General features: G+C 48.8%; 1 protein-coding gene across 1 annotated transcript in view; it reads left to right on the top strand.

The window, feature by feature from the left end:
• Thsd4 (thrombospondin type 1 domain containing 4) overlaps positions 1-27276 on the top strand; it is a 209618-nt gene that overhangs the window by 73183 nt on the left and 109159 nt on the right. The window lies entirely within an intron of this gene.

The raw sequence follows: 27276 nt of genomic DNA, 5'->3' as shown, positions 1-27276 counted from the left end.
ATACGTCGCCCACCATCCTATATCTTCTCTGACCTCTCTCCCTGGCTGCATTGCTGTTGACAAATAAGACACCCCACGTCCCAAGAGCTCACGGGGCACAGGAGAAAGATGGCCACATGATCTGTCGCCTGCTGACCTGTTTATCTTCTGGACCAATACAGCAAAGTACAGTCCCAGCCCCATCCCCAGAGGACATTCTCCAATCTTCCAGGACCCCCTGCCGTTCTGTGGAGACAAACCCCAGGATTTTGATGTGGCCCAGCTGGCTTTTCAAGACCTCCCCAACCCCCAGAGGGGCTTCCAAGCTGGAAAGTGCTCCCCCACCCTGGGGGGATGAGGGAGGAAGGCAGGCTGTGGTTGGTGCGGGTTCCCATTCCCACCCACTCCGCCGCTTTCTCACTGTGACTTTCAAAGGCTTTCTGCTCCTTCTGAGTTGACTTGCTGTCTTTGCTCCTGGGAGCTGGGAGGGTAAAGGAGGATGAGAAACCACCCTTTGGGAGGCGCCGGTGGCTCACGCCTGTCATCCCAGCCACTTGGGAGGCTGAGATCTGAGGGTCGCAGTTTGAAGCAGCAGCCCAGGCCGGGAAAGCCAGTGAGACTCTTATTTCCAGTTACCTATCCAAAAACAGCTGGAAGTGGAGCTGTGGCTCAAGTGGTAGAGCACCAGCCTCGAGCCAGAAAGCTAAGGGACAGCGCCCAGGCTCTGAGTTCAAGCTCCAGGACTGGCACCCTCCCCCCTAAAAATATATATAGCAAAGGGAAGGTTTAGGGAGTCCATAGAAATCAGAGAACGGTTCCAGGGCTCCCCTCCCAGCACCCCAGGCTCCATGTCTCTGGAGTGGCATGAGACTCAGCAATGACAGGTTATGATGCATATATCACACAGGAATTATGGTAGGCCGGGGAACACGGTGAGCCTTGGCATTCTGGGATTTTGAAGGGGTCACTCGGGTGAGCGTGATGTGTGATAGACTTGGATATTCAGACCGCAGCGATCCCTAACCCCTCTCACCCTGAAGCATGAACAGTCACTTACAGTAGGTCACATGACCTTGTGCTAGCTGTTCTGGGACCCAGGAACCCAGCAGGCATGCGCCCTGGACCCAGGTGGCCAGACAAGTCCTTGGGCAGACAAAAGGACTTGGGATTTATTTCCCAGCAGCCAGCCCTCAACACATCTTCTTAGGAACAAGCAGGGTTTGAGGATCCTGAGCCCCTCCCTGCTCACAAGAGTGTGGAACAGTTCTCAAAGTTGCTTCTCAGTCAGAATGATTGCACATGAGTCGAATAAAGGTGTGCCACACAGACACACAGATTGGGTGTGATCTCCCCCCCCCCCCATCCCAGTGCTTGTTGAAATAAGAGAGTCAATTTCTTGCTTACTTAACACAGCATTATTACATTAAGCCACTTTACAGCATGCAATTTAGTGGGGTGTTTTCTTTTTTTTTTTTCCTGTATGGTCATAAGACTGCGCAACTATCCCACAACTTAATTCTAGAATGTTACTGCCACCAACACCAACACCACACAGAGAAACCTGTTTCCCAGCCCTCTCATCTACTTTCTCTGGTGAATTGTCCCTATTCTAGAAGCATCCTATAAATATAATCACATGATAGGTGGCCATCGGGCCATTCACTCCCTTTTTCCCCCATGTTGTTTCCTGTATCAATTCCTAGATTGTTTTAACTGCCAGATATTATTCCATCAGAAAGAGGGAGAGAGAGAGAGAGAGAGAGAGAGAGAGAGAGAGAGAGAGAGGGAGGGAGGCATCCTGTGTGTGGTTTCTAGACATTTGGATTGTTGTATTTTATTTTATTTTAAGCAATGGTGCTGCTGCGGACATTCCCATACAGATTTCTGACTGTTTTGGGTTTTCTTGAGTTTCTACTAGAAGTCGATTACTGACTCGTGCAAACTGTCTTTAAGTTTTTTTTGAGGAAATGGCCAGACACATTGTATTACATCTCCAGCAGCATTGCATGCGATGGCCTATTTCTCCCCATCCTTGGCAGTGTTCGCTATACTCTGTCTTCTGATTCTAGCCATCCCAGTAAGGAATAAAGGGGTATCTTGTTGTGGTTTGACTTGCTTTTACTTTAGTGTCTAATGATGGTTGAGCATCGTTATCATCTGCTTACTGTCCGTTGGTATGTCACTTTGGGGAAAATACTCACCCTGACCCTTTACCCATTTAATAACTGGGTTGTTTGTCTTTCTTAGTAAGCTGTAATCATTCTTTATACATTGTGGTGACTTATCAGATATATGCTTTGCAAGTATTGGCTCCACTCTGGGGTTCTCTTTGCCCTTGTGGTGATGTCCTTCAAAACCCCAAACTTTTAAATGTCGACAGATTTCCATTTATCTACACCCTCCTTTTCATCTATCTGTATCTGGTATCCTAATTAAGAAACTATTGTCACCAGGCTCTGGTGGCTCACACCTGTCATCCTAGCTACTCAAGAAGCTGAGATCTGAGGATCTCAGTTCAAACCAAGCAGGAGAGTTTGTGAGATTCTTACCTCCAACCAACCAGCAAAAAAAAAAAAAAAAAAAAAGGCCAGAAGTAGATATGTGTGGCTCAGGTGGTAGAGCTCCAGTCTTGAGTGAAAAAGCCCAGTGTGAGCTCAAACCCTGGATTCAAGCCCCAGTCTCAGCAAAGGAAACAAACCAACCCAACACTGCATAACCCTAGGACCTGAAGATTCAGACACATTTCCCTGTAAGACTTTTGTAGTTGCAGCTTTTACACCTTCTGGGTCTTTGATCTGTCTCGAATCAATATTTGCCAATGGTGGGAGGAAGTATTCAGACTTCTCTCGTTTGCATTCAGGCGCCCAGATCCCAGGATTGTTGTGGGAGGGACTTCCTCTGAGTTCTCTTGGCACCGTTGTGAGCCTTGTGCATGGGTTTGTTTCTGAAGGAGCTGGAATCCAAGACAGGAAGGTGTGGCGGGCACCGAGAACACAGAAAGCTGGAATGGTCCCTGTGCCTGCCTGCTCTGCCAGCGCTCTCTCGTCCTGTGCTCCAAATGCCCGCCCAGCATTGATGGCTGGCGGCTAGTCTATGCTGCACAAATCTGCCCTCCATACACCCCTGAAATTTTCAGGGGGATCATGGCTGGTAGACCATAGACAGATGCCAGGCCCATGGTCCCCTGGCTCTTACCCACGTGCTTCTGCTCTGAACACATTGCCTGCCTCCTGTTTGTTCATTCTTTCTTTCTCTTTCCTTCCCTCTTTCTTTCCTTCCTTCCTTCCTTCCTTCTTTCTTTCTTTTTTCTTCTTTCCTTCCTTTCCTTCTTTCCTTTCTCCTTATTTCTCCTTTCCTCCCTTTCTTCCTTCTTTCCTTTCCTTTCCTTCTTTCCTTCCTTTCTCTCGTTTTCTCTCTTCCTTCCTTCCTTTCCTTTCTTTTCCTTCTTCTTTCCTTCCTTCTTTTTTATCTCTCTCCTCTCTTCTTCCTTCCTTTCTCTTTCTCTCCCTCTTTCTCTTTCTCTCTCTTTCTTTCTCCCTTCCTTCCTTTCCTTTTCTTTCCTTCCTTCTTTTCTTTCTCTTTCTCTCTCTTCCTTCCTTCCTTTCTCTTTCTCTTTTCCTTCCTTCCTCTCTCTTTCCCTCTTTCTCTTTGTCTCTTTCTCTTTCTTTCTCCCTTCCTTCCTTCTTTCCTTTCCTTCTTTCCTTCCTTCCTTTCTCTCTCTCTTCCTTCCATCCTCTCTCTTTCTCTTTCTCCTTCCTTCCTTCCTTCCTTCCTTCTTTCCTTCCTATCCTTCTTTTTCCTTTTCTTTCTCTCTTTCTTTTCCTCTTTCCTTCCTTCTTTCTTTTGTGACAGTCCTTGGGCTTGAACTCAGGGCCAGGGCACTTTCCCTGAGCTTCTTTTTGTTCAAGGCCCTACCATTTGAGCCACAGCTCTACTTCTGTATTCTTTTTCAGTAGTTAATTAGAGTCTCAGGGCCTTTCCTGCTAGGCTGTTTCCAATCATGATCCTCAGATCTCAGCCTCTTGAGTATCTAGGTTTACAGGCATGAGACACTGGCGCCTGGCTTTGCCTGCATCTTTATCTATTTAGCGTAATTTCATTTAGGAAACCAACATAGATTTAATGAGTCACTTGGACCATGGGATTGAGAGATAAACTAGTTATCAACTAAGTCTTAAAAATCTGCCTGGAACATTGTGTAACTGCCTTCCCCACAATGTCCCAAGGTTCCTCTTATTACATTGTCTCAAATTCAATTCCGTGCTAAAGCAGTAGAGACCCAAAAGAATGTGACTTAAACAGGAGAGGAGGAGGGGACTTTTCCTTAAAGAAGACAAATGGGATGCTAGAATCGTGGCTACCCCTAAACTTGGAATTTAGTTCTCAAATCCAGCAGGTGATCAGAGCTCTAGCCATTTCATTCCTCTGTCAGGAGAAGGTGACAGAAAAGGCGTGAGGAGGGGCTGGGCGCAGGCAAGAGTGGAAATGTACAAGGGGACCTCTGCTGGATCACCTATCACAGAACTATGGGGTAAGGAGAAACCTATGGAGTTTTGTGGGAGCTTTTCTTGTTTATTGTGGTACTGGGGATTTGAACTCAGGCCTTGAGCATGCTAAGCAAGTGCTCAACCACTGCAACCACTTTTCTCAGTGTGTGTGTGTGTGTGTGTGTGTGTGTGTGTGTGTTCTGTGTTTTTGAGATAGCATCTTATTCACTTGGCTAGGATAGCCTTGAACTTACTATCCTTCTGCCTCTAACCCCTGGGATTACAGGTATGAACCTCCATGCTTGGTTTCATGGGGGTCACGTACCCTGCAGTTGCCCGCATTATACTAGCTGGGAGTCAGGCACATCACGGCCTCACCTGATTATAACAGATGCTAGGAAATGCACGCTAGCTACTTCTTCCAAAGTAGAAGTGGATCCAGGCACCAGTGGCTCACACCTGTAATCCTAGTGACTCAAGAGGTTGAGATCTGAGAACTGGAGTTCAAAGCCAGTCTGGGCAGGAAAACCTGTGAAACTCTTTTTCTCCAGTTTGCTCCCAAAATGTCAGAAGTAGAACTATGGCTCAAGTGGTAGAGCACTAGCCTTTAGCAAAACATAAAACAAAAAGCAAAAAAAAAAAAAAAAACACAAAAAACAAAACTCAGGGATAATATCCAGGCCCTGAGTTCAGCCCTGAGTTCAAACCCCCCCCCCCCACCAACAACAACAAAAGTAAGACAGAAAAAAATGAAAAACAAAACACAAAAAAACAATGGTGTGTACCATTCCTGAGGGATTGTTCTCTGATTTGGACATTGCTTCCTTAAATGGCTGAAGCCAAGATGTCTGAGCCTCTGTTTCTATGTCCCCTAATCTGAGATTAAGAGAATTGGAAGTAAGGGTGCCCTAAAGGGAAAAAAAAAGTGTGTTTTATCTCCTGCAAAATCACCTGTGTGCACATAGGATGGAACATTTTGAAGATGGTAGAATGTGGCCGTTGGGAGATGTGCGTTCTATTTGAATTCTAATGAGGAGATTGCATGGAGAAGGATGGAGGATTGGGGCTGGGCTGGGCTGAGGCACCAAAGGCTCAGATTGCTCATCCTATTCAAGCCATGTTCTCTGTCTCTGCTTCTTGAGGGGAAATTGTGATATTTGCCTTCATGGAGGTGTGTGTGTGTGTGTGTGTGTGTGTGTGTGTGTGTGTGCGCGCACACACTGGTCCTGGGGCTTGAACTCAGGGTCTGGGTGCTGTCCCTGAGATTTATTTCTCTCACACTGGCTCAAGTGGCTCTGTCACTTGAGATACACTATCTTTTCCATCTTTTCTGTGGTTCATTGGAGATAAGAGTCTCATAGCTTTTTCTGCCCAGGCTGGTTTTGAACTGCCATACTCAGATCTCAGTCTCCTGAGTAGCTAGGATTACAGGCATGAGCCACAGAGCTTGGCACCGTCTTCCTCTGTAAATGGGCTTCAAGCACAAAATTGGGTTCCTCATACTCTTGATAAGTGCCAGGCCAGCAAACAAATTGTTGATTACAGCAATTGTCAAGCATTGACTGCATTCATGTGAGTTACAGATCTTCAGAACACATCTTTGTGACCAGTGTCTACCAAAAAAAAACAAAAAAACCCAGAGCTATATTTCCACTCAGACAGTGGTATTTTCACCTGAGTTTTCTTGGCACAGAGGTCCTTGAGAAATTGAGAAATGCTGACTAAGGGTTTCACATTTGCTGAGCTCAGAATTCCATGGGTCAGCCCTAAGGGAACTCCTGGCCCTCCAGATTAGCCTTTGATGGGTCATCTGCCCATGTCAGGTGAACTTCCATGTCAGGGCCATTCTGCCCACACTCAGAATCACACCCCAGTTTTGTGTAAGAGTGGACTTCATGGCACACTTGTGTGTAATGCTAAAACTCGCAGTTAGCTCAGATGGAAACAACCTCCTGATTATGCCTGTCATCCTAGCTACTCAGGAGGCTGAGTTCTGAGGATCATGGTTCAAAGCCAGCCCAGACAGGAAAGTCTGTGAGGCTCTTGTCTTCAATTTATCAACAGCAAACCAGAAGTGGTGCTGTGGCTTGAAGTGGTAGAGCACTAGCCTTGAGCTGAAGAGCTCAGGGCAGCACCCAGGCCCTGAGTTCAAGCCCTATGACCGATTAAAAAAATAGTTATTGGCCATGTTGTGATTTTTGTCCATATTTCAGCACCCCAAGGTAGATTGGTAAAGAGACTAACCACATGTAAAGATCTGAGCCAGACAGGACCAGATGTTTCTGGAAAGCTCTGGAACTTTCTGCCTCTCCACCTTCCTCATCCCACAACTGTCCAGAAAGTATAGGACTCACACTTCTACCTTGACTCTAGGAGAAGCCAGAATACCTGGTCATAAACACCAAATGCTAGAGTACCCAAGTCCTTGAAAACATTAGTCTCCCACTTCTAAGAATGCCGGGGAGGGTTTGGGGATGCTGCTTTGCTTTCTTTTTTATGAATTCACAGTGACTTTTCTCCAGTGAAAAATGGTGTTGTGTTCCATGTTGTATGGTAACCATGAAAGTTCTTTCATTAAAAATAACTTGGCCAGGTGCCAGTGGCTCACGCCTGTAATCCCAGCTACTCACAAGGCTGAGATCTGAGGATCACAGTTTGAAGCCAGCCTGTGCAGGAGAGTTCATGAAACTCTTTATCTCTAATTATCCAGCAAAAAGCTAGAAGTGGCTAGATGTGGCTCAGGTGTTAGAGTGCTAGTAGACCTGGGAGAAAAAACTAGAGGATAGAGCTCAGGCCCTGAGTTCAAGCCCAAGCACTGGCACAAAAAAGATCTGCCATATTTAAAGATCATATTCCAAGAAATAGATTAGAATAAATAAGTTATTAAAGTATTCAAAGTAGTCACCAAGGTGGCAAAATGGATATAAACATAACATTAAGTGCGTTTCTGAGCTACTCAAACATCAGAAGGTACTTCTTTTTTAGTTACATGATTTAACTAAAAAAAAAAACAAACTGAAACAACAAAAACAGCTGAAATAACTTAAGACCTGTTAAAAATAACAAGTGGGCTAATGTGAACACAATTTAAAAGAATCTTAAATTCTTATCATCAATTTAATGGGGGCAATTTTTTCTCATTTTCTTAAAATCCTAAAAATCTGCTAACACAAATAAGAGCCAGCGTCAACAATTGCAAATATTCATAACAAAAGAGCATTAACACTAAAAGGAATAAAATGATAACTCGGATTTTTTTTTCCTTTAATATGGGTCAGATGAAGTTGAAATGAGCTTGGCATCTGTTCAAAGGCACCTAATAATGAATGGTTTTTCACAGAACCCCTTGGTTTACACAGAGGGTGGAATTTAGCCTGCAAATGGGGTTGATGAGGGAAAAGGGACCTTTCATATTCTCCTTTGTTTGTCCTGACCCCTCCTGAAGAAGGCAGCTCCATGGAGTCAGGAGACCCCGGAGGCTGAGTTCAGGAGGCTGAGCTCCAGAGGCTGAGACTTTAGATGGCCAGCTGAGGACTCAGACTGGCAGGAGGATATGTGGATGTCAGAACCATCTAGAAAGAAAGGGGCAGAAAGAGTGAGGAAATTTAGTCCAAGGAAAACACCTGAACAAATTTACTAGTCTTTTTACATTTTTTATTTTTGTATGGGTTCTGAAGCTTGAGCTCAGGGCCTAGTCACAGTTCCTGAGTTTTTCCACTCTGCCACTTGAGCCACACCTCTGCTTCTGGCTCTTTTGGTGGTTCATTGGAGATCAGCGTTTCCTGGAACTTCTTGCCCAGGATGGCTTTGAACTCTGATCCTCAGATCTCAGCCTCCTGACTAGCTAGAGCTAGGATCACAGGCGTTAGGCCACCAGCCCTCAGTCAGCTTGCTGAATGTATAATGGGTGTGTGATAAATACAACGGTATATGGATTTTATTTTATAAATCCTGCTTTCTCATTCTCTTTCTTTACCTACTCCCCATACCATATGTCTTCCAGTATATACAGATAACAAGCTTTCAGTTTATATATTTAGTGTAAATAGAAGTGTGTTAAGAACTGTGGAATCTGAGATACCTATGCCTTAGAATGCAGGAAATAATTCCGTGCTCTGAATTAATGAAGCTCATTTCTCAGCTTACATGCCTGTGTGCTGGTCACCAGGTTTGCCAGATGAGGAAGGGGGCACTTTCTACCTTGTGATTAGCTGCAGGTCCTGTTTTTGGCTAAGCCCTGGCTCAGAGCACAGACCTGTGATCCAGGTCCTTAGGCTGCCCTGAATTGTCTCTGAGACCTTCCCTTGATAATCATCTGTCCTGTGTTTTCTGCTTTTTAGAGGGTCTTTATCTCTCTCTTCTTCTCCTCCCCCCCTCTTCCTCCTCCTCTTCCTCCTCTTCTTCCTCCTCCTCCTCCTTCTGGTATTGAAGTTTGAAACTTGGAGCCCACCCCTTGCCACCTAGGCAGGCACTATACCGCTGGGCCACACCTCCAGACCTGCTTTTCACTGGTTATTTTCCAATATAAGGTCTGTCTCTTCCTGCTTGGGTGGGCACCTGGACTGTGATCTGCCTACTAGCCGCCATATCATTTCTCACCCCTGAGGTGGAGTCTGGTGGACTTCTCTGTCCCAGGCTGGCCTGGAAGTGCAATCCTCCCAACCTCAGCCTCTCATGCAATGCACCACTGCACCCAGCTAATGAGTGGGAACGGAGTCTTAAGAACTTCTCTTTCCAGGCTGACCTCTAACCTTCACCCCCCTCCCCCCAATCTCAGCCTCCCAAGTAGTTAGGATTACAGGCATGAGTCACTGGCGCCTGGCCTGGTTTGTTTTATTTGTAATGTGTCCTCAATCATGCAATAAAACACTCTGTGCAGAACCTTTCTGCTGATCACTCCAGAACAACATTGCTTTGTACCTGGACTCACACAAGGGAAAGTGAATCTCTTCCTCCCAGACCAACCTTCTTCCACTCTGACAGCTGTTCAGTAACTGTTTCCCAGGCTGCATTTCGTAGCAGGTGCTGGGTCAGGCTCTGCAGATGATCTGCTTACTCTCTGCTCACCACTCACTCTGTTTGCGCCTTTTTTTTTTTTTTTTTTTTTTAAGACTCTGAACCTGGGAGAAAGAGGAAAAAAAAAAGGCCACTTTCCATGGCTTATTAACTATGTATGTATCTGCTAACTAGGGTTTGAGGTTCAGGAAACCATTGAGCAGAAGGAGATAACACTTTTCACTTTATGATTTATAAAATACAGTCAGGTGCCGATGGGGGCTCCCGCCTACCTGTCATCCTAGCGACTCAGGAGGCTGAAACCTGACGATCACGGTTCAAAACCAGCCCCAGAGCAGAAAAGTCCATGAGACTCTTGGTCTCCAGCAAACCACCCAAAACCTGTAAGCAGAACTGTGGCTAAGTTGGTAATGTGCTGGCCTTGAGTGAAAAAGAACAATGGGTATGTGAAGCCCTGCCTGCATTCAAGTCCCAGTACCAGTTCCCTAAAAAATAATAAGGACAGTGAAAGGAGGGGGCACAAATGGAGGGAGGAGGGTGAGCAAACACAGCCATTATCTTTAGTGTACAGTCTGTAAAAATTGAACTGTACAACTTGAGGGTGGGGCTAGGGAGGGGAAAGATGGCCGAGAATGATGGAAGGAGTGACATTGGACCTTTGGAATCGAAACACCAATGTAAGCCGGGTGCTGGTGGCTCAAGCCTGTAATCCTAGCTACTCAGGAGGCTGAGATCTGAGGATCACGGTTCAAAGCCAGCCCAGGCAGGAAAGGCTGTGAAACTCTTATCTCCAATAAACCACCAGAAAACCGGAAGTGGTGCTGTGGCTCAAGTGGTAGAGCGCTCGCCTTGAGCTGAAGAGCTGAGGGACAGCGCCCAGGCCCAGAGTTCAAGCCCCACGACCGACAAAAGAAAAAAAAAACACACCATTGTAATCTACTTTTTAAAAAACCAGATTAAATATTTAGTTAATTAAAATCGGAGTCATTCATCAGGTCCATTGGGCCCTGCGGTAGCATGTGCCAAGTGAGACCAAGCTTCGTAGTTAGGTTACTTCAACTTGAGAAGCCTCAGTTTCCTCCTCTGTCAAATGAGGAGGCTCCTTCCCACCTCTCCAGCTCCAAGGCCCGGATGCTCTTCCTCATTCAGCCCAACACAGAGCTTCTGTGAGGCTCTGTCACCATGGAAACCTGTGTTTGGTAGCATGCCCTGGCCCAAAGTAAAATTTAGATAAAAATCAGCAGCTAAAAATATTCCCAGCTTTCCTGACAGGTTGTATTTATCATCCAGGGAGGGGAAAATAAGCCGGGGCCCAGGGGTGAGGCCAGACAGCGACTGGAGTCTCCCAGACTTGAAAGAAAGGCTGGGGGAGGCCTCAGCCCGAAGAAAGTTCAAATTGGAAGGGAAAAAAGTGGCCTGACCTCCGACTGACCTTCTAGAAGGTTCTATGGAGAAATCCTCAGAAATTCTCAGAGAAATTCTCAGAGAGAAACATCCTTTGCTGCTTCCTTAACACAAACTTGTCTTAAAGGGTTTCTTCAGCCAGCTGAAAGGCAAACTTGAATCGGATGGGAAAGCAAGACTGAATGGATGCTAGGCCAACAAACAATATGGCGCCCCCCCCCCCCCCCCCCCGGGGTAGGATCTCGCTCTGCCTGGGTGACTGGTGTGGCCTTGTCCTTCTGGGCTGTGGATATCAGTGTGACGTCACCAGTCACCTGGCCAGGCCCCGGGGAAGGATGGGATGCAATGGACAGCACACTATACAGTTCCGACAGGGCTTAACACTGCTCTCCTTGGTGCTGGTTGTTGCCCCTGCCTTGCCCAAACACCGAGTGGCCCCCGCTGAGGGCCACTGAGTGTCGGGGTCACTTTCAACCTGAACCCCTCCGCCCCACAGGTAAGACCTTCCTGAGACCTGCTTAGATATTCTGTACAGTTAGTGTAAAAGTTATGTCAAGCCATAGCCAGGCCCCAGTGGCTCACCCCTGTAATCCCAGCCACTCAGGAGGCCGAGATCTGAGGACTGCTGTTCAAAGTTACTCCTAGCAGGAAAAGTCTATGAGACTCTGAACTCCAATGAACCAGTAAAAAGCCAGAAGTGGAGGCGTGGCTTAAGTGGTAGAGCACCAGCCTTGAGTGAAAAAACTCAATGAAAGCACCCAGGTCCTGATTTCCATCCCCACTACTAGCACCACCCCAAAAAAAAATTAGTGTAAAATAGCAATTAATTAAACAATTAAATATATCAGCATGGAAGAATCAGGAAGGCAGGGGGGAAAGAAAAGCCTCTCTGCTCTGGCCCTCTCGAATTACTTCCTCAAATTCACTTCTTCCCAGACTCAGGAAAGTTCTGCGCCTAAGGCCAGCACATTAGAGTGTAGAATGCTGGGATGTGAGCCCCAAGGCTCAGGTGGCCGACCTTGTGTTAGGCAGAGGTCCTGAGCCCCTCTTCTCCCCCTTCCCCCCACCCCCGGGTCAGGCTAGGCCCAATTGCCGTGCGGCACTGAGTTCCCAGAGCCTGGGGCCCACCCAGATTCCCACGGGGGCTCCCCACGCTCCTGTCTTCTCCTAGTGCAGAGACTTGGGGAGAAGGCCTGTGGTGTCAGAGAGCAGAGGAGCTTTGTGTGCTTTGCCTGAGTGAGCATCCTGTCTGTGCCAGGCTGCAGGGCCTGGGATCCTGCAGGTCAGGCCTCTGTTCCGGGGTGTGTGTGTATGAGGGGGGGTGCCTGGCCAGCCTGTTCCCCTCCCGAAGTTCAGAATGGCCTTAGAGGTTCCCAGAGGCTGTCTCTGCACATCTGGAGCTGTGCCCCCCCCCCATCCTCCCCAGGCCCCCAGCCAGGAATCTTGCCATCCGGGCAGCTTCAGATTTGGACAGGAAAGACACAGATTTGGACGGCTGCTGGCAGCTGGGGCAGAGATGGCGGGGTGAGTTCCCAGGACCTCGGGCATTGCTGTCTTCACAAGACTCAGCAGGGACCAAGAGGGCAAAGGGCTGTCATGGAGGACGGAGGGAATTTCACACCGCACTTGGGCCTTCTACCTCTGGATCATCCGGGCAGCACTTGCACTGAGCACCCAAGCAGGCAACCTCCCTCCCTCCCTCCTTCCATCCCTCCATCCCTTCTCATCCTCAGAGAACGTAATTATCCACTGTTTCTGTCACGCCAAGTATGTGGAACCCAGAGATGGTTATCACGTGACCTCTGCCTTCCTCTGAGCCAGGCGTGGGGTTGAATGATGAGAGCTCGAAAAAGACCATTTAAAAAAGTGTATTAATAGCTGGGCTTGGTGGCTCACACCTGTAATCCTAGCTACTCAGGATCCTGGCTGAGATCTGAGGATGGAGATTCAAAGCCAGCCTGGGCAGGAAAGGCCATGAGACTCTTATCTCCAATACACCACTCAGAAAACTGCAAGTGGCGCTGTGGCTCAAGTGATAGAGCGCTCGCCTTGAGCTGAAGAGCTGAGGGACAGCGCCCAGGCCCAGAGTTCAAGCCCCACAACTGACAAAAATAAATAAATTAGTATTATCTTTAAGTAGTTGCACAAAAGAGTTTTAATGTTAGGTTATAAGGACAGCATGTCTTGACCCATGTGGCTCCTCCATCCTCCCGCCCCCCTCCTGCCCCCCCCCCCGTCTCCCCAGCTCCATCCCTCCCCTCAGGTCACCTGCATTCTCACACATGTGCGTTGAACATGATGACTGCATTTGCCCACCCTCCTCTCTCTCTACCCCCACCTCTGACCTCACACCCCCCCCCCCCAGCTCCTTGGTGTTCATTTTGTTAGACTGTAAACGAGTTGTGCAAAGGACTTACACCCTTGGAATCCGCTCCTGTGCATACCACACTTTATTTAGTCAGTATGTTCATGTATGTGCACACAGCCCCGTGTATGTTTACATCCAGGCCAGACAGCTCCCCTCCCTCCCTCCGGCTCTCTGACCAGCCCTGGGCATCTAGAACTCTCAGCAGATGCAGAGAGGAGGGAGAGAGAGAGGGAGAGAGAGAGAGAGAGAGAGAGAAGACACTGACCCCTTCCAGAGACCCTCTGTCCATCTGGAGCAGAGCGAGGCGAGCCATGCTTCCTTCCGCCCGCTTCTTTTTGAAGCTGCACATTTAGAAAGCGGTTGTGGCCGCAAGACAGATGGGAACAGATGGGCTGGGTTTCAGCAGAATGAATGGAAGAGCTGAGGCTGGGGGCCGGCGAGCTTACTCTTAGCAGGCAAGCATCCTGGAGTGCGATCCGGGCCACCCTCAGATCCAAAACGTGTGACCGCAGAGGAATGAATGCCGGGTCCCAAGCTGCATTCGTGTCCGGGTCATCTTTTATTCATTACACGAGACAATGTGAGGTGTCCAGGGTCTGGCACACATGGGAGCTTGATCAACTCCTAGTGTCTTGTCCTTGGGTTGATGGCTCTTTGCTTATCAGCATGGATTTGGAGTTGGTATTCCAAAGATTAGGACTGGATACCCTCCCCTCTGCTCCGTAAAAGAAATCCACAGCCTGTTGTGTTTTGTGGAATCTTCATCCTCTAGAATTCTCAGTGCATTTGACTTTTTTTTTAAAAAAAAAAGGCACAAAACAAGGTCAGGCATGGTGGCATATGCCTGTAGTCCCAGCTACCTGGTAGATAGAAGGGGGAGGACTAAGGTTCCATAAATGAAGTTGGCCTGAGACTCCAAGCAGCAAGTTGGAGGTGTGGTTCAAATGGTAGAGCGCATGGCTCTGAATTCAATCACCAGTACTGCAGAAATAAACAACAGCAAGGAAAAGAAATAAAAGACTTACAATATGAACATCTCTACAACACATGCTTTCAAGGCCCCTAGGGTGACAAGTAGACTTAACATGGTGTTGCAGTCTAGGCGAAACCTTTTTCCAAAGGAATCTGAGAGTGAGGCACAAAGGAAAAAGGGTTTGGTGATTGATTAGTGATGCCTGTCACAGGAGCAGGTGAAGGCCGGGGTGGTCTGTGAGCTGTGCCCTGGCCCAGCCTGCTTAGTGAGATGCAGCGAGTACAGGCTTTATGTCTGTGGACGTGGCCGCTCTGGCAGGCGCCTGAGATCCCAGCAGCTGTTTTATCTTCCCGATCATGTTTCTGGTTTCTGGCTGCTGGACTTTTTAACGAGAGGTCAGAGATGGCGGGCTCGGCCACAGCTGCAGGGAATTTCCTGTGGAATTCCGATGCAGAGAGCAACCCCACAAAGGCAAAGCCCCAAGCAGACGCTTCACCTGGTTTTCCACCTGAGATCTCCCTGTGCTAGAGGGGCCGGGGTGGGCTGTTATAGGAACATGGTTGTGCGGGCCCCTGAGTGGCTGCACCACGGCCTGGCCCAGACAGCAGAAGTTTCATCTGAAGAGAAGCCACCTGAGCCACAGTCTGGGGCTGGGATTCATTAGGGGTGAAGACAGCAATGGTGGCCACATGCGCCCCACAGACACGTAGAGGCCCTCCCTCCCTTTGCTTCTTCCTCCGTCCTCCTTCTCTCCCCCTCCCATCTCTTACCTTCTCTCCCCCCCTTTTCCCTTTCCTTCTCTCTGCCTACCTGTCTTCCTCCCTCTCTCTCCCTCTCCTTTCCCTTGTCTCCTCCCCTCTGCCTTTCTCTCTTCCTCCTTCTCCTCATTCTTTTTATTATTCCCACTTTCTTCCTCTCTCCTTCCCATCTCTCTCTCCTTGTCTGTCTCTCTCCTCCCCTCCTTCTCTTCTCCCCTCTCCTCCAGTCTTCTTTCTTTCCCTCTCCTCTTTTTCAGGCAGAGTGCTGCTAATTTTGGTCTAGGCTGTCCTCCATCAGCTATCTTCTTGCCTCTGCCTCCAGAGTAGCTAGGATTACTCAAACCAATCCATTTCTGCAAGATGTGCTTTCAAAGCCTGTATCTTAACAGTTCATCATTACTATTTCTCAAAAAAGTATTTGTGTGTATACATGCGTAAACACTGGGGCTTGAACTCACGACCCAGGTACTATCTCTGAGTTGTTTCTTTCACTCAAGGCTAGCGCTCTACCACTTGAGCCACAGCTCTGCTTCTGGTTTTCTGGTGGTTCATTGGAGATAAGAGTCTCATGGACTTTCCTGCCCAGGCTGGCTTTGAACTCAGATCCCCAGATCTCAGCCTCCTGAGTAGCTAGGATGACAAGTGTGCGAGCCACCAGTGCCCAGCACGTGTTTGGATTTCAGTGTGCTTCTGGGGACTTCCCATGGCTTTCCCTGAGGGTTCCCTTGTGCAGTGGAAGGGCAGACTCCATCCTGGAGTTCTAAGTGCATGTGCAGTCTTTCCCTTCTCTGGCCCCTCCCTCCTTCCCTCCCTCCCTTCTTGCCACTCTTCCTCCCTCCTCGTTTATTTCTTCTTAGGGGATTTTTATATATTTCTTTTAGACTAATGACCTTAGTGCCCAATGTTCTTTTCTAAAATAGCGTGAGTTTGATATAAAGAATTCAAAAAATCCAGTTGCAAGCCAAGAAGCAAATAAAAATGATTCCAGGATCACCATCGACAGTTAACTGGTTGACAGTAGGTGAAGGTCACTGTCACAAGCATCTAGTAGACGAGGGAGAGAGGGAGAGGATGGAGGGAGAGAGGGGGAGGGTGAAGGGAGGGAGGCATGGAGAGAGGGAGGCAGAGACTCAGAGGGAGAGGCTCTCTTTGATCTCCACAAAATTCCGTTTTTCCTTTTTGGAGTTTAAAAATAGCACAGCTGACAGAATTTCAAACTCTGGGCAGGGGTGCGGATTGGTTGCCATGGGAACCGGGGGGCTTCCAGGGCATACATGATGGATGAAGAGAAGGGAGTTCATCGTCTGATACCCCTGGCTCACACCTGTTATCCCGGTGGAGATGAGAGGGTTCTAGGCCAGCCCAGGCGGAAAATTTCATGACACTCCTTTCTATTTTTCCCCCTCCCTTTTAAAAATATTTAATTAGGCTACTCTAGAGGTTTGAACTCAGGACCTGGGAGCTTTCCCTGAGTTGTTGTTGTTGATGTTCTTAAGACTGGAACTCTAACTCTTCAGCCCCAGTTTCTTTTGGTGGTTAATTGGAGATCAGAATCTTACAGACTTTTCTTGCACGGACTGTCTTCAAACCATGATCCTCAGATCTCAGCCTCCTGAGTAGTTAGGATTATAGGGGTGAACCCCGCCTCCCAGCCCAAGCTTCTTTTCCAGCAACTCAAAACCCACTGTCCCACAGACTATGTTTCCCCAACTTCCACATGGGGTTTGAAGCATCTGGAAATGTGGCACTGCGGATCTGGATCCAGAAGGGCTAGGTGGGCCTGGGCACCTGCATTCAAGCTGGTCTCTTCAGAGGCCTGGTGCTCACCCGCTCGTGTCCAGCTGGTGTCGGGCAGGAGGTGGGGAGGGCAGGAAGGTTACTCCCCATTCCCCAGAAGCCTGGGTTTCCAGTCCATTAATTTTAACGTCATGCAAATGGGTTTCAGGAAGTGCTGACGTGCGGTTGGTGTAAAAAGCGAGAGTCACCTGATAATTAACTCTTCATCTATATTTTATTCCAGCTAGCACATTTACGGTGTTTTCCTTGCCTAGCCTGGTGTGCTGGAGTTCTAAGTCCTATAATTATATAAATTGCAAAGCACCAAGAAAGAAAGCAAAGTAAAAAGGTGAATTTCGATGCCAAAAACAAGCTGAGGCCCATTAACTTAAGTGTTATTATTTTAAGCTCAACTCGGTTTGGTCCTCGAGTTTGACTACATGCATTCACTACAGATATCCCAAAGTTCTGGACTCTAGCATGGGAGTGGGGAAAGGGAGTGGGCAGAGCTTTGTCCAGAGTCTTAAAGAAGCTCACCCAAGGTGTGTGGTGGGGGGGGGGCGCCCTCACCCTACCCGCCCCCCTTGTTGGTCACGGTTATTTTTCACAGCCAGCTGGAACTGGACACAACATGGAGTCTGGGCTGTGTCTCCCTGCCCAGCAGATGCCTTGGCTTCTTGTTGTTGTTTGGGTTTGGGGTTTTCATTTTTTTTGCCAGTCCCGGGGCTTGAACTCAGGGCCTGGGCACTGTCTCTATGCTTCTGTTACCCAAGGCTAGCACTCTACCACTTGAGCCACAGCGCTACCCCCGATTTTTTCTTGTATGTGGTACTGAGGAATCGAACCCAGGACTTCATGCATGCTAGGCAAGCGCTCTACCCCTGAGCCACATTCCCAGCCCCATGCCTTGGCCTTTATCTCCCTATGCCTGCCGGAGCTGCAGATCCGTGCACCAAGTGTCCTGGTCTGTGTTGAGGAGCCCCGCTTCTCTCCAGTGTTGGGCTTTTCCACCCCCCCCCCCCCGTTTGCCCAGCCCGGCTCCCTCTGCGTTTGTCTAGCTACCCTCCATATGAAAAGGCCAGACAGCCCTGCACACCTCTGCCCCTCTTCTGACTTCCAGAACAATCTGGCTGCAGGACAGGGCTCAGGGTGCGTTACTGTCTGGCAGGCTGGCGACAGGACAGAGTTGATGCTTTCTAGGCTTTTCTTGGGGCTTTGCCTCCTTTCCCGGCTGGTCAGTGCTGACTGGCCAGTGGGAGTGTGGGAGAGGCCGGGCCCAGCATCTCCAACGTCATTGGTTCTCTTCTGTGCGCAGCCAGGCTGAGGCGTGGAGGCTGTGAGCTCATGGAGTGTGAAGGTCTAGCTAAAGAGGCATGTCGGATGCAGGTCGCTAACCCTTCTTCCTGAGGGGAGACCTGGTTCTCTCCCTCAGACAGCCCGTGGGCAGGGGTCCCCATGGTGGGGGCCCCGTAACTGAGTAGCAGTCATGACAGTGTGCGCCAGGTTCCTTACAAACAGGAGTGAGAAGCGTGGCTGTTTAGAAGCCAGGTAAGGCCAGGTACCAGCCGCTCACACCTGTAATCCCAGCTACTCAGGAGGTTGAAACGTGAGGATCACAGTTCAAAACCTGGCCAGGGCAGGAAAGTCCAGGAGCCTCTTATAGCCAATTGACTACTAAAAAGCTAAAAGGGGTGCTGAGATCTAAAGATTGCAGTTCAAAGCCAGCCCAAGCAGCAAAGCCTGTGAGACTGTGTCTCCAATAAACTACAAAACAACAACAAACAAACGTGGGATTGGGGCTGTGGTTCAAGTGGTAGAGCATTAGCCTTGAGCAAAAAAGCTCAGGGACAGCACCCAGGCCCAGAGTTCAAGCCACAGGACTGGCAGAAAGAAAGAAAGAGAGGAGGGCTGGGAAGGTGGCTTAGTGGTAGAGCGCTGGCCTAGCATGCATGAAGCCCTAGGTTCGATTCCTCAGTACCACATACACAGAAAAGGCTGGAAGTGGTGCTGTGACTCAAGTGGTAGAGTGCTAGCCTTGGGCAAAAGAAACTCAGAGACAGTGCCCAGGCCCTGAGTTCAAGTTCCAAGCAGATGGGGACATGAAGGGACCTCACTGTCTCCTGGTAACCTATGACTTGGAGAAGGTTTGTGGTATGGCAGAAATCATTTCAAAGCTTGCTTATTAAAATTCTATGTGACATCTAACGCCTGAAACTGAGGCTTGAATCTAAGGCTTTCACTCATTGGCTAGTGCTTTACCACTTGAGCCACGCCTCCAACCCTAAGTCCTGCCCTTTAAGAGCTCAGAGGTAAGGGAGGTAGGGAGCCGAGGGAGGGAAGACGTGGACAGTTACAACAAAATGTACCCACAGCGCCCCCCACTGCACAGAAGGAAGAATTCCAGCTGGAGCCAGCAAGCTCACTGCTCAGGCTGGGCTGTAATGAAATTCACCCTGGGGTCCTTGGTGGAAGGGCTTCAGAGGAGAAGGAAACAGCATGAATGATGGCTCAGGGGCCCTCTGTGTCTGGGGGCTTCATTTGGAGATGGTGGCATCCAGGTCACCCTCCTCCGATGTCAGCAGGTGCGTGGGACATTCCGTAGGAGCCCTGTGTGGCCACGCGGGTGTCAACCGTGGGTTCATCTCCATCCTGGAGAAGTAGATTTTGATAATAAGCCATGTGGCTCAAAAAACAGATGTCCAGCTTTAATTAGCACCCTTCTTCTGATCACTCACTCGTGGGAGTGAGAAAGAACAGGACCGCCGCTCTTTTGTTGTTGTTGTTTTGGTAGCAGTGCTAGGATTTGAACTCAGAGCTCTGTACTTGCCTGTGTTCCAGGTTTTACTTAAGTTATCTGTTCCCACAGAAACGGGGTCTGATTACAGGGGCATGGAGGTGTGCCCAGGGAATCGGGCTGTCTGGAAACCTGCTGGGTGGGTGGGCACGGATGCTATTCGTGTCTCCACTGACAGCATTCATTTGCATTCGCGTCCGTTTTCTACAATTTATAGCGCTGTAAAAGTATCTCAGTTAAAGACAATGAATGAGAGGCCCAGGCCTGTAAAATGTGACCATCCAGAAAGCCCGCCTTCAACAAGCCCTTTCTTCTTTCCTGGAAAAATGTTCCCAAATCTCTTCCCAAAGTGGGGTGCAGTTACATCTTACAAATCACCTCCTCTCGGGTCATGGCCTTTCAGACCACCAGAAGTAGTGGAATGTTTCCAGAAAGTCAGCTTGGCCAGAGAAGAAATCTGATGAGACGCTAGTGTAATAGACAAGGTTATTAGGACAGAAATGTGGCCAAGAAAAGAGTTCCATGTGCTGCGATGCCACGGAGAGACGGCGCTTCCGTTCTTCAGCTGCTATCTTTGGGGTGCACATAGGAACATGAGGAAGAATTAGGGTCCAGGGGCCAAGATATCCAGAGGAATCCCAGCTCGAGGTGGGTGCCCGCTAGTCATTACCCTGCATCTGGGTCTTGGGTTCTGGAGAAGTTGCTCTCATGCCATCAGTGAGGGGACCCCGCCCCACCTTTAGGGGATGAGCAAGGCTCTGCAGTTCCTCACGGTAGCTTGAGGCCCTGGTCATAAAGCTGTTGTCCATTGGTCCTGTCTTTCCAGAAACTCAAGGTGATTGCAAAGGGATGGTGGAGAGAATGGCTTAGAACCCTGACAGATAAAGAACGGAGGTTGGCAAGGGGGTTGGACTTCCAGGCACCTTGGAAACTGAATAATTGGCTGTCTCTGGTCACCCCCGACCACTCTGACCACACCTGACCACCGTTATAAGCTGACGCCTGTAATCCCAGCTACTCCTGAGGCTGAGATCTGAGGATCAAAGTTCAAAGCCAGCCTGGGCAGGAAAGTCCATCAGACTCTTACCTCCAATCAGCAAAAAAGCCTGAAGTGGAGGTATGGCTCAAGAGGTAGAACACCAGCCTTGAGTGAGAAAATGAAAGTACAGTGCACAGCCCTGAGTTCAAGTCTCACGACCCATACAACAAAGAAAAGCAAAAACAAAAGCACAAACAAAACCCTAAAGCTCATGTCCGTAGCCTGAAAAGGAGCTCAGATGTCTGTGGGGCATTAGTTGCCTCCTTCCTTTCTCTGTTCCTCCTTACTGTTCCTCTCTTCATTTGGTGTTTTGGGGTGAGTGGCTCTGATATGTGGAACCCCTGGAGCTGGACCTCTAGCCTAGATCTCCAGTTACTCCAGCTGAAGTAACTGAAGACACAAGAGTTGTGGAATTATGGACTTTAAAAGACAAAGACAAAGCCAGGTGCTGGTGGCACATGCCTGTAATCCTAGCTACTCAGGAGGCTGAGTCTGAGGATCTGGGTTTGAAGCCAACCTGGGTAGGAAAGTCCATGAGACTCTTACCACCAATGAACCACCAGAAGACTGGAAGTGGCACTGTGGCTCCAAGTGGTAGAGCGCTAGCCTTGAGCAAAAGAGCTTGGGAACAGTGCCAAGGCCCTGGGTTCAAGCCCCATGACTGGCCAAAAAAAAAAAAATTAGAGTCAAAGTAGGCAATTATTGAACAGTTTTCCAAATAAGAGAATTCAGGCTGTGAAGGTCTCAGGTCATAGTTCAAAGGACTGCCAGCCTAAGGAAAACAGACCCCAGCTTTCCCCCTACCCCATCCCAGTCAGACAGCTTCAAGGTCCAGGGACAGGCTTGGGGACTGGCCTCAGGCCCCCCACTTTGGAAAGACACAGGCAGGGTGGGTCAGGGAGCTCTGCCAGTGCCTGGGGGAGGAATGGAAAGGTCTTTTAGTAAACTGCTGATGCGTGGATCTGTTTGACGTCAACTTACAGGAAAATAAAGTTAATGTTCCCTGCCTTTAATGCAGACATCTGAATTTCCAGCAGACGGAGGTGTGACCCACAAAAGGGCCACCTGCTGTAGCCTCAGGACCCCGCCAAGCCCAGAGAGGCCACTCAAAGAGCGAGTGGGAAACTCTTGCAAAAAGGCAACTTCGTGTGAGACCCAGGTCTCACATTAGAGCTGCAGCGCTGCAGAGACGGAAGCTGCTGTTTCCTCATGGGGGCGGTGTGGGTTTGGGGGTTTGTTTTTGTTTTCTGAAATAAGGCATTGTCCGTGTCCTGAGGCCTCGGGCAAGGTTTTTGCCAAGTGTTTTCAGCACTGCGTAGCTGGACTCTGCATAACTCATTTGTACAATGAAAACAACAACAACAACAAAGCTGTGCAGGGGCCGTGGAAAAGGATCTTGGTGACAGCCAGTGTTGTCTGGGTGATCTCCGGCGTTAGAGAAACATTCTCAGACCCACCCTGGATGTGTGGCTTGCTGATTGTCTGGCTCTAAGCCAAATGGTAGGAAAGCATCCATTGTGCCTTATAGAATAATTAGTTAAGGATAGCAGGGCCTGAGATTAAGGGGATGGTGTGTGTGTGTGTGTGTGTGTGTGTGTGTGTGTGTGTGTGTGTGTGTGTGAGTGTGTGTGTGTGTGTGTGTGTGTGTGTGTGTGTGTGTAAGTAGAGATAGATAGAGGATAGAGATAGATGTTAAGATAAAAGGTAGGTGGAAGTTAGAGACCAAAGATAAAGACAGATGTTAAGATAAAAAAGTAGATAGATGATAGAGATAGATAGGTGTTAGAGACTAGTGATAGAGATAGATGTTAAGATAAAAAGGTAGATAGGTGATAGAGATAGATAGATCATAGAGATAGAGGATAGAAATTGGTAGACGCTAGAGACAGATAGAAATAGTTGAAGATAGATGATAGAAATATCTAATTAATCTCTTTAGATACAGACATCTCTCTAAGTCTCTGTCTATATCTATCTAGTTAGTTTTTCTTCCCCCATCTTCTTCCTCATGCCTATACACAACTCAAAAACTCATTCAGATTCATCTCAGAAAGCTGGAGGTCCACTTCTTCAGCTTTTTAATGCTCTGGCCAGTTCTAGGAGCGTGTGGGTGGTCGATGGGTGGTCAGTGGCTGGACGGTCAGTGGGTGGACATCTCGGGACTATTCAGATCTCCAATGTCACACCACACAAGAACTCTTCCTATTGGCTGTGGGAGGGCACTGCCTGGGTTAGTCTCCATCGGGGAATCTCAGTCTGTTATGTCTCCCCTTCTCCCCCTCTCTGCCCCCCTATTCTCCCCCCTGTTTAGAAGAAGCATCCTGGAGATTCTCAGGATTTTTCTGTCAGATTCCTCTGGGTTCAAGCTGAGGTGAGGGACTCAGGTCAGGACCCCTTACAGCCTCCAGCCCGGGATATCTGGACTTGTCTTTTGATCTTCTGTGTCTACTCCACACCCCGAGTTAGTTAATCTCTCCTGGGGGAGAACAGAGGCATTTGTTATTTGGCCATCAGGAATTAACTCCTTTGGGGGTTTGCATGCATCCTTGGATGACAAATCAAAGCTGCACCCAGGTCAGGCGCCGGTGGTTCACGCTGTTCAGGAGGCTGAGATTTGAGGATCAACAGTTCAAAGCCAGCCCAGGCAGGAAAATTTGTGAGACACTTATCTCCAATGGACCACCAAAAAAAAAGTGGCGCCGTGGCTCAAGTGGTAGGGCACTCACCTTGAGCAAAAAAGCTCAAGGACAGCGCCCAGGTTGAGTTCAGGTCCCAAGAACCAGCACCAAAAAAAAGAAAAAAAAGTGCACTGGAAATATCTTGGCAAAACCCAAGACTTGAACCCAAACTCCCTGTACCTTGATATATATATATATATATATATATATATATATATATATATATATATATATATATATATATATATATATATATATCACTGCAAAAATCACTGGCAAAATCAAATGAGTAAAATAAAACTTGTAGCTTAGGGTATGGCTCAGGTGGTAGAGCACCAGCCTTGAGAGAAAAAAAAAAAAACCCCTCAGGGACAGCACCCAAGCTGAGTTCAGTATTGGCACAGGAAAAAAAAAGGGGGGGAAGGAATCTCCTACCCTTACACCACCCCCCATCCTATTACCCGCCCCCTATGGGTCCTAGAAGTATCAGGTGGTTTGTTGAAGGTCTAGCCAGCATCTTTCTTGCTGTGTCCTTTTGCCTGCAGTTGCATGTGGCGGGCTCTACTGGACCACACAGGCCCAGGCTGCAGAGTGGAAATGCTGGCAGGGGCCTGGTGGCTCAGTGAGCTCTGGGGTGATTCAACTCTGCTCCACCCCCATCCTCCACCCTTCATGTTCCCTTGCCCCTCCTCCTGTCTGCCCCTGGCCCCAGTATCATAAAGCCCTGTCGTAGCCTGAGGTTTCCGATTGGGTTCTGGCCCAGCCAGCTCATGCTTGGAGCTCTGGTGTGGCCCCCTGCCACTGTGCCCTTCCCGGGCCTTCCTTTGACAGCGAGCCGGGCTGCTCCCCCACTGTTCATGCCACTACAAGAAAACTTCAGTTGCTCAGTTGTCCAAAGTCTTACTTGTCTCTGGGGAAAACAGGCACGCACACAAAAAGGACCTGGCAGCTGGCGATTGAGGCGGAGTGACATCTTTCAAAGTCCTAGGGAGGACTGAAAGCCAGGCTTCCCCGGGGATTAGCCAGGCATTCATTCCCTTCAATGAGGGTGGGAGATTCTGCCTGCCCAGGCTGGTGAGTCCTGGTGCAGGGGTACACCGCCCCCCCCCCATCTTTCTCTCCCAGAGGCCGTGCAGACAGGGGTGGATCGTGTCCTGCCTGCAGAGCAGAGGGCAAAGCTGGGGCCCCAGTGGGGAGGGGAAGTGAACACACACACACACACACACACACACACACACACACACACACACACACACACCCTCCAGAGGTGAGCCTGGGTCCCAGACTCCTGTAGACACTCAGGGCGAAGGTTTATTCTGATGTGCTTTGCCTCTGTTGCTGTGTCTGTTTGCTAGGCGGGAGGTTGCTGCTCTACCCGGCTGCCCATTGGTCTGGGACCGGCTCTCTTCACCCCTCCCTGTACAGAGGTGTGGAAATAAGCAATCACTCACACACCTTTTCACCTAATGCTGCCTTCGGCCCAACCTCAAGGCATGAGAGGTGTTCTGGGGGTGCGGGGGTGTCTCTGTCACTGTGAATGGTTCCAGGAACCTGTCTGGGCCTCCAGGATTCTTCCTGCCTTGGGGTCGCTGAGGGACATTAGCAGCAGAGGGAGATACCAAGCTGCTGAATCTCAGCCAATGGAGATGTAAGAGGAGGATCACAGTCCAAGTGTAAGAGGAGAATCACAGTCCAAGTGTAAGAGGAGGATCACAGTCCAAGTATAAGAGGAGGATCACAGTCCAAGTGTAAGAGGAGGATCACAGTCCAAGTATAAGAGGAGGATCACAGTCCAAGGCTGGCGGGGAAAAGCAGGAAACGCTATCTGAAAAACAGACTAAAGTACACAGGGCCCCCATTTCGGACCTGTTGTTGACTGCTTTGGCATACATGTGAAAACATACCCAACACAATGTGTATACACACATATATATGCATAAACATGTAATGCATGCTTGTACACAGATGTGCATACACATGATCACATACAATTCCTAAATCCCTATGTGGATCCAGCCAGCTCTGGTATTGCTGAGATGCAGTCTCTCTCATCTGGGCTCAGCTTCAGATGATGATGACGATGGTCTTCTTCCTCCTCCTCCTCCTTCTCTTCCTCTTCCGTGTGTGTGTGTGTGTGTGTGTGTGTGTGTGTGTGTGTGTGTGTGTATCCCAATACTTGGGCACTGTCCCAGGCTGGCGCTCTACCACTTGAGCCACAGCTCCACTTCTGGCTTGCAGTTGGTTTGTTAGAGATAAGAGTTTCACGGACTTTTCTATCCAGTCTGCCATCAAACCATGATTCTTAGATCTCAGCCTTCTGAGTAGCTGGGACTACAGGCGTGAGCCACCATACTCATTTCTTCTTGTAGTTTGCCAGCTCCAGTCCAGGGCGGACAGAGGCTGTGCCGGCAGGACCTCTGTTGAGGGTTTGTCTTTGTGTTGTGTGTCATACACCCACCCTGTGGCCATTCTTCCAGCCCTGAGGATATTTCTGTGGCTTCCAGCTCCATGGCAGCTACTTTCCAAAGGCGGTGGCCCAAACTAGCTTTCTCCTAAAGAACCTACCCAAACTCCTACTCAATCTTTTATTCAATAATAACATTTTAAGATGTATCAGTGCATGTCCTGACTTAGCTTCAAGAATTGTCAGTGGCATAGTGGGGTTGTTTTTTCTTCGTCTTCTTTTCCATAACGACATTTGTTTTCAGTCACTTTTTCCAGCTTTAGATTTACTGGGACAGGAGAGAAACAGGAAATCTGCCCTGGGGGGATGGGGGGGTTGGCTGAGGAACTTGGCCAGAGTTGGGCTGTGCCATGAAGGGCGTGGTGTCATGTGTTCGGGCACTGTGTGCACACCACAAGCTGCTGCTGTCTTGTCTCTAGATCTCCCTGGAAACGTGAGACTCTTTGAGAATGCAGATTCCTAGGCACCACCCCCCACCCCCACCCTGGGAACCAGCCAACTAAATCAGGAAATTTAGAGACACGCTCAGCCGCTGTTACCCACGGTTAGAACCAGGTTTAAGTGTGAGCTGGTGGTTTTTCAGCTTCAGTCTTTTTTAATCGGTTGTGGGGTTTGAACTCAGGGCCTGGGCGCTGTCCCTGAGCATTTTTGCTCAAGACTAGCATTCTACTTCTCCAAACCACAGCACTACTTCCGGTTTTCTGGTGGTTCACTGGAGATGAGTCTCATGGGACTTCCCTGACGGGATTGACTTGGAAACCTGGATCCTCAGATCTCAGCCTCTTGAGTTGCTAGATTATAGACATGAGCCACCAGGGTCTGGCTCAACCGCAGTCTAAGACAGTTATGCAAGGCTCCTGGGGCTGCATAAAGCTTAGGTAGCAGGGTTGTGAGTGCGGGCAGGGCTGGGCGCTAGGCTGTTGATGAGCTGTGTGTGTTGGCACTGTGGCTTTTCGAATGGGTTAATTACTCTGACAACCTTTCCTTTTTCCAGAACAAGGATAAGCTAAGGATGAGTCATTTTCATGGGTTTTCCTTTTTTTGTTTTGTTTGTTGTGTCGTTTTTGTTTAGAGCACACCCCTCAAAGCAATCCCTTATCATGAATTTGTCCTAGGAAATACAGTCTGGGGGGGGAGTAAACATCCAATCTGGGTGCTGGGGCTCACACCTGTCCTCCTGGCTACACAGGAAGCTGAGATCTGAGGACGGAGGTTCAAAGCCAGCCTGGGCAGAAAAGTCCACAAAATTCGTATCTCCTATGAACTACCAAAAAGCCAGCAGTGGAGTTACGGCTCGAGTGGTAGCACACTAACCTTGAGCAAAAAAAAAAAAAAAAAAAGCCCCCAGGCCCAGCGTACACACACACACACACACACACACACACACACACACACACTGCATTCTGATATTCGCTCAGCTTTCATGTTTGAGCCTCAGCCAGCAGATCAACATATAATCTCATCCCTAGGCTGCCAGCCATGGGATCCAATTACATCTTCCATCGTTTATACCTTGAAGGAGAGTGTGATTATAAAACCC

This window comes from Dipodomys spectabilis, unplaced genomic scaffold, assembly GCF_019054845.1.
Source record: "Dipodomys spectabilis isolate Male_0828 unplaced genomic scaffold, ASM1905484v1 ptg000219l, whole genome shotgun sequence".
In the NCBI taxonomy this organism is placed as follows: domain Eukaryota; kingdom Metazoa; phylum Chordata; class Mammalia; order Rodentia; family Heteromyidae; genus Dipodomys; species Dipodomys spectabilis.
Note: the sequence above shows the minus strand (reverse complement) of the source record. Positions and strands in the feature narration are given on the sequence as shown.